At 35.6% G+C, this 8,405-nt stretch overlaps 1 long non-coding RNA gene across 6 annotated transcripts; it reads left to right on the top strand.

Annotated features, from left to right (window-relative positions):
* Window positions 1–2,373: 2,373 nt before the first annotated feature.
* On the top strand, window positions 2,374–7,370 carry LOC111880372 (uncharacterized). Of its 6 annotated transcripts, none has more exons than XR_008225884.1 (13): window positions 2,374–2,519; window positions 2,611–2,843; window positions 2,931–3,167; window positions 3,263–3,323; window positions 3,459–3,626; window positions 3,723–3,888; window positions 4,679–4,724; window positions 4,836–4,886; window positions 6,017–6,343; window positions 6,460–6,492; window positions 6,627–6,685; window positions 6,956–7,041; window positions 7,147–7,370. It is a non-coding gene; the product is annotated as an uncharacterized LOC111880372 (long non-coding RNA). The 6 variants fall into 6 exon arrangements; XR_008225883.1 differs by adding an exon at window positions 5,870–5,961 and having other exon boundaries at window positions 6,060–6,492; XR_008225885.1 differs by lacking the exon at window positions 6,460–6,492.
* Window positions 7,371–8,405: the final 1,035 nt, after the last annotated feature.

The following is an 8,405-nucleotide window of genomic DNA, read 5'->3' as shown; positions in this document are numbered from 1 at the left end:
GAAGGAATAACAAACGGAAGGGACGACAAGGCTCAGAGTCGTCAAAGAAACAACAAACAGTGATAGTTTGTGCTGCAACCACCCAAGTCCCCGCCACACCACATGCTCCAGCCGCATCCACCCCAAGTGCCCCTAAACAGTATTTCAGGAATCTCCAAAAGTGCAACAAGTGAAATCTCCATCACAATGGTGAATGCAGGGAGATGCATTGTACCAGTTGCAACCGAAAGGGTTACACGACAAAATACTATAGGACCTATCCTCCCCAGAACCAGCAACAGGGAAACAACAACAACAACCTCAATAACAACCGCAATAACAACAACAACAACAACAACAACAACAACAACACCAACAACAACAATAACGGCAACAACACTGAGGCTAGCCACACCTATTATGGATGTGGATGGACTGGGTATTTCCGTCGAAACTGCCTCAATATCAACAACCAAGGGAATGGAGGAGCAGGGAGAGTGCTGACCATGGGTCAAGGAGAAGCGGTTCAGGATCTCGTTGTTGTCACTGGTACGTTTCTCCTTAGCAACACGTATGCATGCATCCTGTTTGATACCGGGGCAGAGCGGAGTTTTGTGAGTAATAAATTCAAACATTTGCTAAAACAACAACCCTAGAAGCTTAATGAAACCTTTACGGTGGAAATGGCTATTGGGAAAACAGAATCAACTGGGGAAATCTACGTAGGATGTACCCTAACCTTAAATCACCACACATTTCAAATAAACTTGACGCCTGTAACTATTAGGAGTTTTGACATGATTATCGGTATGGATTGGTTGAGCCCCCATCATGCCGAAATTATGTGTTGCGAGAAGGTCGTTCGCCTTCATCTCCCTAACCACAAAACCCTAATCATATACGGAGACAAACCCAGTACGAACCTTCGTCTTATATCATGTATTAAGGCACATAAGTGTCTACAAAAGAAGGACTGTGCATTTCTGGCTCATATCGTGGATAAATCCAAGGAAGAGGTCAATATTCGAAACATCCTAGTGGCTTACGATTTCCCTGACATCTTTCCTGAAGATCTTTCTGGGATACCCCGAGACAGACAAGTCGAGTTCCGAATCGACCTTGTGCCAGGAGCTACACCCATCGCCAAAACGCCTTATAGGTTGGCTCCTACGGAAATGCAAGAATTGTCAAGCCAACTCAACGAACTCTAGAACAAAGGATTCATCCGACCCAGCTTCTCACCTAGGGGAGCTCCGGTCCTTTTTGTTAAGAAGAAGGACGGATCCTTTAGGAAGTGCATCGATTATAAAGAGCTAAATAAACTCACTATCAAGAATCGCTATCCACTTCCACGAATCGACGATCTTTTCGACCAGCTTCAAGGAGCAAATTACTTCTCTAAGATAGATTTGCGATCCGGCTAGCATCAACTCAAGGTCCGAGAAGAGGATATCCCCAATACCGCTTTCCAAACTCGCTATGGACATTATGAATTTGTTGTAATGCCCTTCAGTCTAACCAATGCCCCTGCTGCATTTATGGTAGATGAATCGAGTTTGTCGACCATTCCTCGACAACTTTGTCATCGTTTTCATCAACGATATCCTGGTCTATTCTCGAAGCAAAGAGGAACATGGTCGACATCTCCGACAAATCTTGGAAACCCTACGGGCCGAAAAGTTATACGCAAAACTCTCTAAGTGTGAGTTCTGGCTCCGCAGTGTAAAATTTTTAGGCCATGTTGTCAGCCAAGAAGGGATACATGTGGACCCTTCTAAGATCAAAGCCATTGAAGGATGGGCAGTCCCAACGACGCCTAAAAAATTCATCAATTTCTGGGTCTCGCAGGCTATTACAGAAGATTCATTCAGAACTTCTCTAGAATAGCCAAGCCACTTACCATGCTTACACAAAATGGCGTACCATTTGAATGGACAGAAAAGTAAGAGATTGCATTCATAACTCTGAAACAAGCTCTCTATAGTGCACCAGTACTATCATTACCAGAGGGAATTGAGGACTTTGTAGTTTACTGCGATGCTTCGAATCAGGGTTTAGGCTGTGTACTCATGCATCGTGGGAATGTGATAGCTTATGCATCCTGACAACTAAAGACACATGAGGTGAGTTATACCACCCATGATCTCAAATTGGGAGCTGTGGTATTTGCTTTGAAGATTTGGAGGCACTACCTTTATGGTACAAAATGCACCATTTTCACTGACCACAAGAGCCTCCAACACATTATATATATATATATATATATATATATATATATATATATATATATATATATATATATATATTAAAGTTGGACAATCCTTAGGAACAGTACCTGACCTGTTACTCGGGCTCCCTTCCTCAACCATGGTAACCGCCCCATCTCATCCGGTATAACCCACTGCCTCATCTCGATCCTTCCTCGTTACACTATCCTAGAAACCCACCGACTCATAACCTCTTCAACATCAGACTCATCGATCTTCAACATCAAACGAACCCGTCACCGCCTTCCCTTCTCTCTCCCGACGTCGACCTAGGTGCAGACCAATACCGATTTGATTTTGCTGCTCTTCGAGTTCGTGTCTCATTACACAGTGGTTTTTGATTTTGTTTGTTTTACTATAACAGAGTAGCCGGAGGAACAGTATGTTGATGTTCCGATTTAGATCAGACATACGATGAGTTTGAGGCTTTCTCTAACATGCACTTAGTTTACTCTAATCTCCCATAAGCACGTTGAACCATGGGAGTCCGTCGACCATAGAAACGACGACTCACCGACTGCCTCTTTGTTCTCGGTTGTGTTTGTTTCTAATCTGCAGTGGTCTTCCTCCGGTTGCAGATCATAGTCGACACTCCAGGTATGTCGTGTTTTCAAAATTCTCTCTGCTACTTCGTTGTTTTATTTGGTCAATCACCAATGGAAAAATGGTCCTTCAAATATCCAGATTTTGTGTTTCAAGCGGCCTCGAAATATCTTCCGTCCTTCCAGACTATTACTATTGCTGGCCTCCTACGGCGTCCACCAACTAGAAATATGTTTCCCGTTCCATATCCTCAGCCGGCAACCCACCCGCTGCGGATTCCCCGGTTTCAACCTCTCATGTGACGAACAAAACCAAACAATCATCTGACTTCCGTCATCCCGCTCATACATCGTCAATAGAATTTCCTACGTTTCACAGGTTCGTTTCCAAAACATTACAAAATAAATCGCTTCAAATTCAAAATCACGTCCCTAATCAGAGACATGTAAACGATTCACATGTGATCTACATAGATCCAGAATATCTCCTGTTTCCAAATCTGAGTCTCTGAATTCATCTGCATGAACATCAACTGTAATCACCTTCTCTATATCTCTCTATTTGTACTTTTGGAGATGTATATATATGGTATGTACATAAGGTGTTCTATCAAATGTTTTACTATTTTTTTATTGCCGATTATTGCTTTTGTTTTGATTTGTTTGACAGATCTCTGATTCCAAGTTGAACTTTTTGGGTCAATTGCGTCCCAGATAAACGAGATCACGATTTTCTGGATGTGTCGCTACTCCTCCTCCCTCGAGTTCAATGAAAACTTCAGCTACAACGGACCACGTTTATGATATTGACAAACAAATTCGACAACTGAAAAAGAAGGTAACTCTTTACAAAACATGGGTTTAAACAGTGTAATTAATCCCCAAAATTATTGTTTTCGTGATATTATTGTTTGTTTATAATGTTGGGTTGCAGATTCTATTGATGGAGGCTCAACAACAGAAAGCAGGGTGTGGTCATGATCCAAAACAAGAACAAGTCGAGAAGGTTGCTAAATTTGAAGATTGGAGGAAAGAATTGAGACTTCTGTTGGATGCTTCTCTAGGATCACTATAAAGGCATTTTTGTTGGGATAAAAAAGGTTAGATGTTCAAATACATAGAAATTTACAATTCTTCATTGTTGTTTTTTGTATGCAAAAATCAAAACCATGTTTGTTAGACATGTAGCAATAAACTGAACATATAACAAATGGTGATTTTTTCGGATGTAGTGATTTCCATTTCATGGAAGTATGTGTTTTTCACTTCTATTTTTGATAATGGAATGATATATTGTAATTTTACATTATTTTTATGAATATTATTTTTAATAACACATGCGTTCAAAAAAAATTTTAAAAAAAACTTATACTAAATATATATTTGTTATATATCTATTGAGATATATTGGTGTGTAGCAATAATTGCATGGTGTTTGATGTTAAGATTTTCCAATCTTAAACTACATCCTTTGCTTTTGACTACAAATTGGTGAATGAAACTGGTATCTTGCTATGTTTTAATTACTAATTTTTTGTTGCTTATACTTGTATAAAGAAAGATTTATATAAGTTGATATAATCTATTATTCATTAAAATTTCTAACCTTTTTCTATGCCTGTTGACAGAAAAATGCAAACTCATTATGCATGCTCTGAAAGATTTATATAAGTTGGTATAATCTATTATTTTAAGTAAAATAATCACCAATAAGTTAGTTCTTAGAATAATTTTCCAAAAATACCCTTATGTTTTTAAGTAAACTCATAAACACAACATATCATAAGTTACGGAGCATATTTGCAAACTAGAATATGATGTTTTTTTTCCAATATTGCTTTCATAAAAAAGTAACAATAATAATTATGGGGTTTTTTCTTTCTCTGAAAGGGTCTATATGAAAGAAAATGTTTTCTTCACTGCTTGACCTGATGAGGTAATTTCTATCAACAGTAAAAAAAATTACCTCCTAGATTGTTGTATTGTTTAAATTAAAAATGAAGTGGCTATTCGGATGTAGAGAATTTGTATGTTTGATATTTTGTAGGTAATTAAGTTTGAGGATCTTAAAGAGTTGGGAAGTGTGCCTGCTATTAAGGTATGTAAGCAAAAAAATCTATGTTTATATGATTTTTGTTTTGTGTTTTATAGGAGATATTGCTTATTTTTGGAAAATTGAAAAACTGAGATCTGAATTGATGAAAACACATATAATTGGGATAAAATGGTGGAATTTGAAATGAAAGTTAGCGAATACTAAATAGTAATGTACTTTGCATTTTTGTTACGCCTCTTTTACCAAAAACCAAAGTACATTGCCATTTAGTGTATTTTCCATATTTAGATGGTAAATGCAGTAAATAGCAATGTACTTTGCATTTACACGTTTTTTTTCACATTTTTTGTAATTTCTTTTAATTTTTTCAAAAAACCTAGCTACAATGCCGTTAGGTGCATTTTTCATTTTCTGGAGTAAAATGTCCCAAATAGCAACGTACCTTGCATTAACCAAAATACAATGCTATCAGGTTATTTTTCCGTTTTTTGGTTATTGATGTAGTAAATATCACTGATAGTTGAAGAGTAAAATTGTTTATGTGCATGAAAACAGAACATGGAAGTCATATTTTGGTCCACCTTCAAGAAATGGTTGACTGACGATACTACCATATCGTAATTAACAATTTTTTCTCAACTCACTTTGCAGTTACACCTATTTCTTTATGTTTTTTTCCAATTTATTTCAATTTATCAACAAAACTAACTATTAATGCCCCATTATAAACATTAGTATATAGTATATTTTATCACCAGTTCATGTGAATTGAGCCAGCTCTGTGTAATTATTTGTTTCAAAATTTTTTTTTTACAAATTAATCATCATCTAAAAATGTAAAAATTAATGTAAAGATTTTAAATTATGGTTAGAATTACTAAATTAAATTGTTTCTATTAATTCCAATTATTATATCTCAATGTTACCTAAATGGTTAATGACATCCATTTGGAAGAATGTATAACTACATAGTGATAATAGTGATAATGTTGACCTATTTAACTATTCTTCATGCTTCTTAACAGCAATCAGCTATGAAGGAATAGAAAACTGATATACAAAATGTCAAAAAAAGGGTTTTTTTGGTGGAAAAAGAATAGTGTAATTGAAATACATGGTAATTTGAATATCCTTTTCTAATGTGCATTCAATCTATTTGTTTTGTAATCAAGCTCGAAGTTGGTTGATAAACACATCTGCACCTTCTTGGAGTAGGAAAAGGAAATGTTGGATGAGATCAGATAATCAAAACAGTGGATGTCCAAGTCAGTCCTTTGTTTTTTTTCTCACTTTTGCTAATCATAGTGCCAGATCCACCTCTATCTATGAAATCAGGTATGTTCACTAATTTGTTGCCTTTTTAATTTGTTTTTCTAGATTTGAGAACGTTTGGTTTGCTGTTTGTTCCCCAGATTAGTACGGATAGATGGGTTTGCGATTTTATGAGCACACAGATTTAGCTACAGTTTTATGAGTTTTTGGCAAAAATATCATATGAGGTTAGTTTAATTATGTATTCAGAATATTGTTTTTGGTTTTGTCCATGGATTCTTTTCTTTAGGGTTCTGACTGGAAGGTGAAGATTTCTTTTTTTTATTACTCTCATTTTTTCCAGTTGGAGCACTAATAAGAAGAAGACATCGATGCGGTTAGTTTTTTTTAATCAAATTGATGCTATGGTGCTCAGATTAATATAAAGCTTCTATTGTTCTTTCAAATATCTATAATTTTTCATGTGATTTTTTAGATTTTAGGGTTTCTTAGTTTGTGGTTATTGTACAGGTTATTTAAATAACCTTCCTGCTGCCTTGCTCCACGTTTGAACCAGATGCCCTGTTAAGGTTGGTTTACATGATTCCTAGATATATTAACAGAGAGTGTGACCAACTATTATTTAATTAAAAAATGAAAAAAACTTTGAACAGTTGGGACATTTTTTATTTTGATGCTATTGTAGAGGTATTTTTATGCATTTACAGTATTATAAAAATGAAAATTGTTGAATAATTTGATTAAAAACAATATATTACAATCGTATGTATGTATGATTTATATTCATTAAAAAATATTAATATTACAAATAATGATAACACATACTCTGGACTTTATAGGTCGTTGTGTATCTTTGTGAGATGGCGGGGGTACGTATGGTTGAAAGAAGAAAAAGCAAAACACTTGCAGCAACAGATGGAAGAAGGTTGTTATTATGAACATTTAATAGTTGAAAGTATATTCTTATTTGAAAATACTTTTTAGATTAACGGAAGCCATTCTAACTTTAAGTAACACATCTTTATGCAAGGTAACTCTCATTGCAACCCGGTTTAATTCTTTAGATTTGGAGCTATAATTGCAAGGTTGCAACATTTTTTATTTTTTGCTAAATATTAAACTAATACTATCATTTTGTTTGTTATAGACCTCCAATTACAACTACTCATTTTAATAATTGTTTGTTTTAATATTGCATGTCACATGGAAGCATTTGAATAATTGCGGTAAATAGCAACATGCTTTGACTTTTAATTTTTTCTTCTGTTTTTTTTTTTCATTTTTTTGTTTTTTTTCCCAAAAACTTAAATACATTGCCATTAGGTACATTCTCTATTTTTTTGTACTAAAATGCCCTAAATAACAATGTACTTTCAAGTTCTACCTATTTTTCTTTTCTGTTTTTTGTATTGTCATTTTGGTGACTTTTCCATTTTTACGTTATAGATGCAGTGAATAGCACTGTACTTCAAATTTAAAAAATCTTTCCTGTTTTTATTGAATTTTTTCCCGTAAAACTTTTGATCGTATCTGTTTAGCTCCATGCCCTGCAACACGGGGCTCCTCATCTAGTTTTAAATCAAAATGAGTTAAACATGAGGCAACGAAGATGGGTTGAGATGCTAAACGATTATGAGTGCGAAATCAAGTACCACCCATGCAAGGCTAACGTGGTAGTTGATGCCTTGAGTCGGAAAGAATACTCAAATCGTCGTGTGAAAACTCTTTCAATAATAATTCAATCACATATGTTCTCGCAAATTAAAGAAGCCCAATTTGATGCCATGAAGATAGAAAACAGAACAAGCAAAGAGTTACGGGGAATGGAAAAGAACTTCGAGGTCAAGGAGGATGGAACATATTATTTCATGAACTGAATTTGGTTCCCTAAACTTGGGGATTCAGAGAGGTAGTCATGAATAAGGCCCATAAGACACGATACTCCATCCATCCGAGTTCAGATAAAATGTACCTGGATATCAAGCAATATTATTGGTGGCCAAACATGAAGGCAGAAATTGCCACTTATGTTAGCAAGTGCCTCACTTGCGCTAAAGTGAAGGTAGAATATCAAAAGCCCTCATGACTATTACAACAACCGGCAATACCCGAGTGGAAATGGGAAAGGATTACCATGGACTTTGTAACCAAATTACCCAAGACAACTGATGGATTGGATGCCATATGGGTAATAGTCGATAGGTTGACGAAATCCGTCCATTTCTTGCCAATAAAGGAGACATTCAAGATGGTCCGATTGACGAGAATCTACATCAATGAGATTGTGAG

Source organism: Lactuca sativa, chromosome 8 (assembly GCF_002870075.4).
Source record: "Lactuca sativa cultivar Salinas chromosome 8, Lsat_Salinas_v11, whole genome shotgun sequence".
In the NCBI taxonomy this organism is placed as follows: Eukaryota; Viridiplantae; Streptophyta; class Magnoliopsida; order Asterales; family Asteraceae; genus Lactuca; species Lactuca sativa.
Note: the sequence above shows the minus strand (reverse complement) of the source record. Positions and strands in the feature narration are given on the sequence as shown.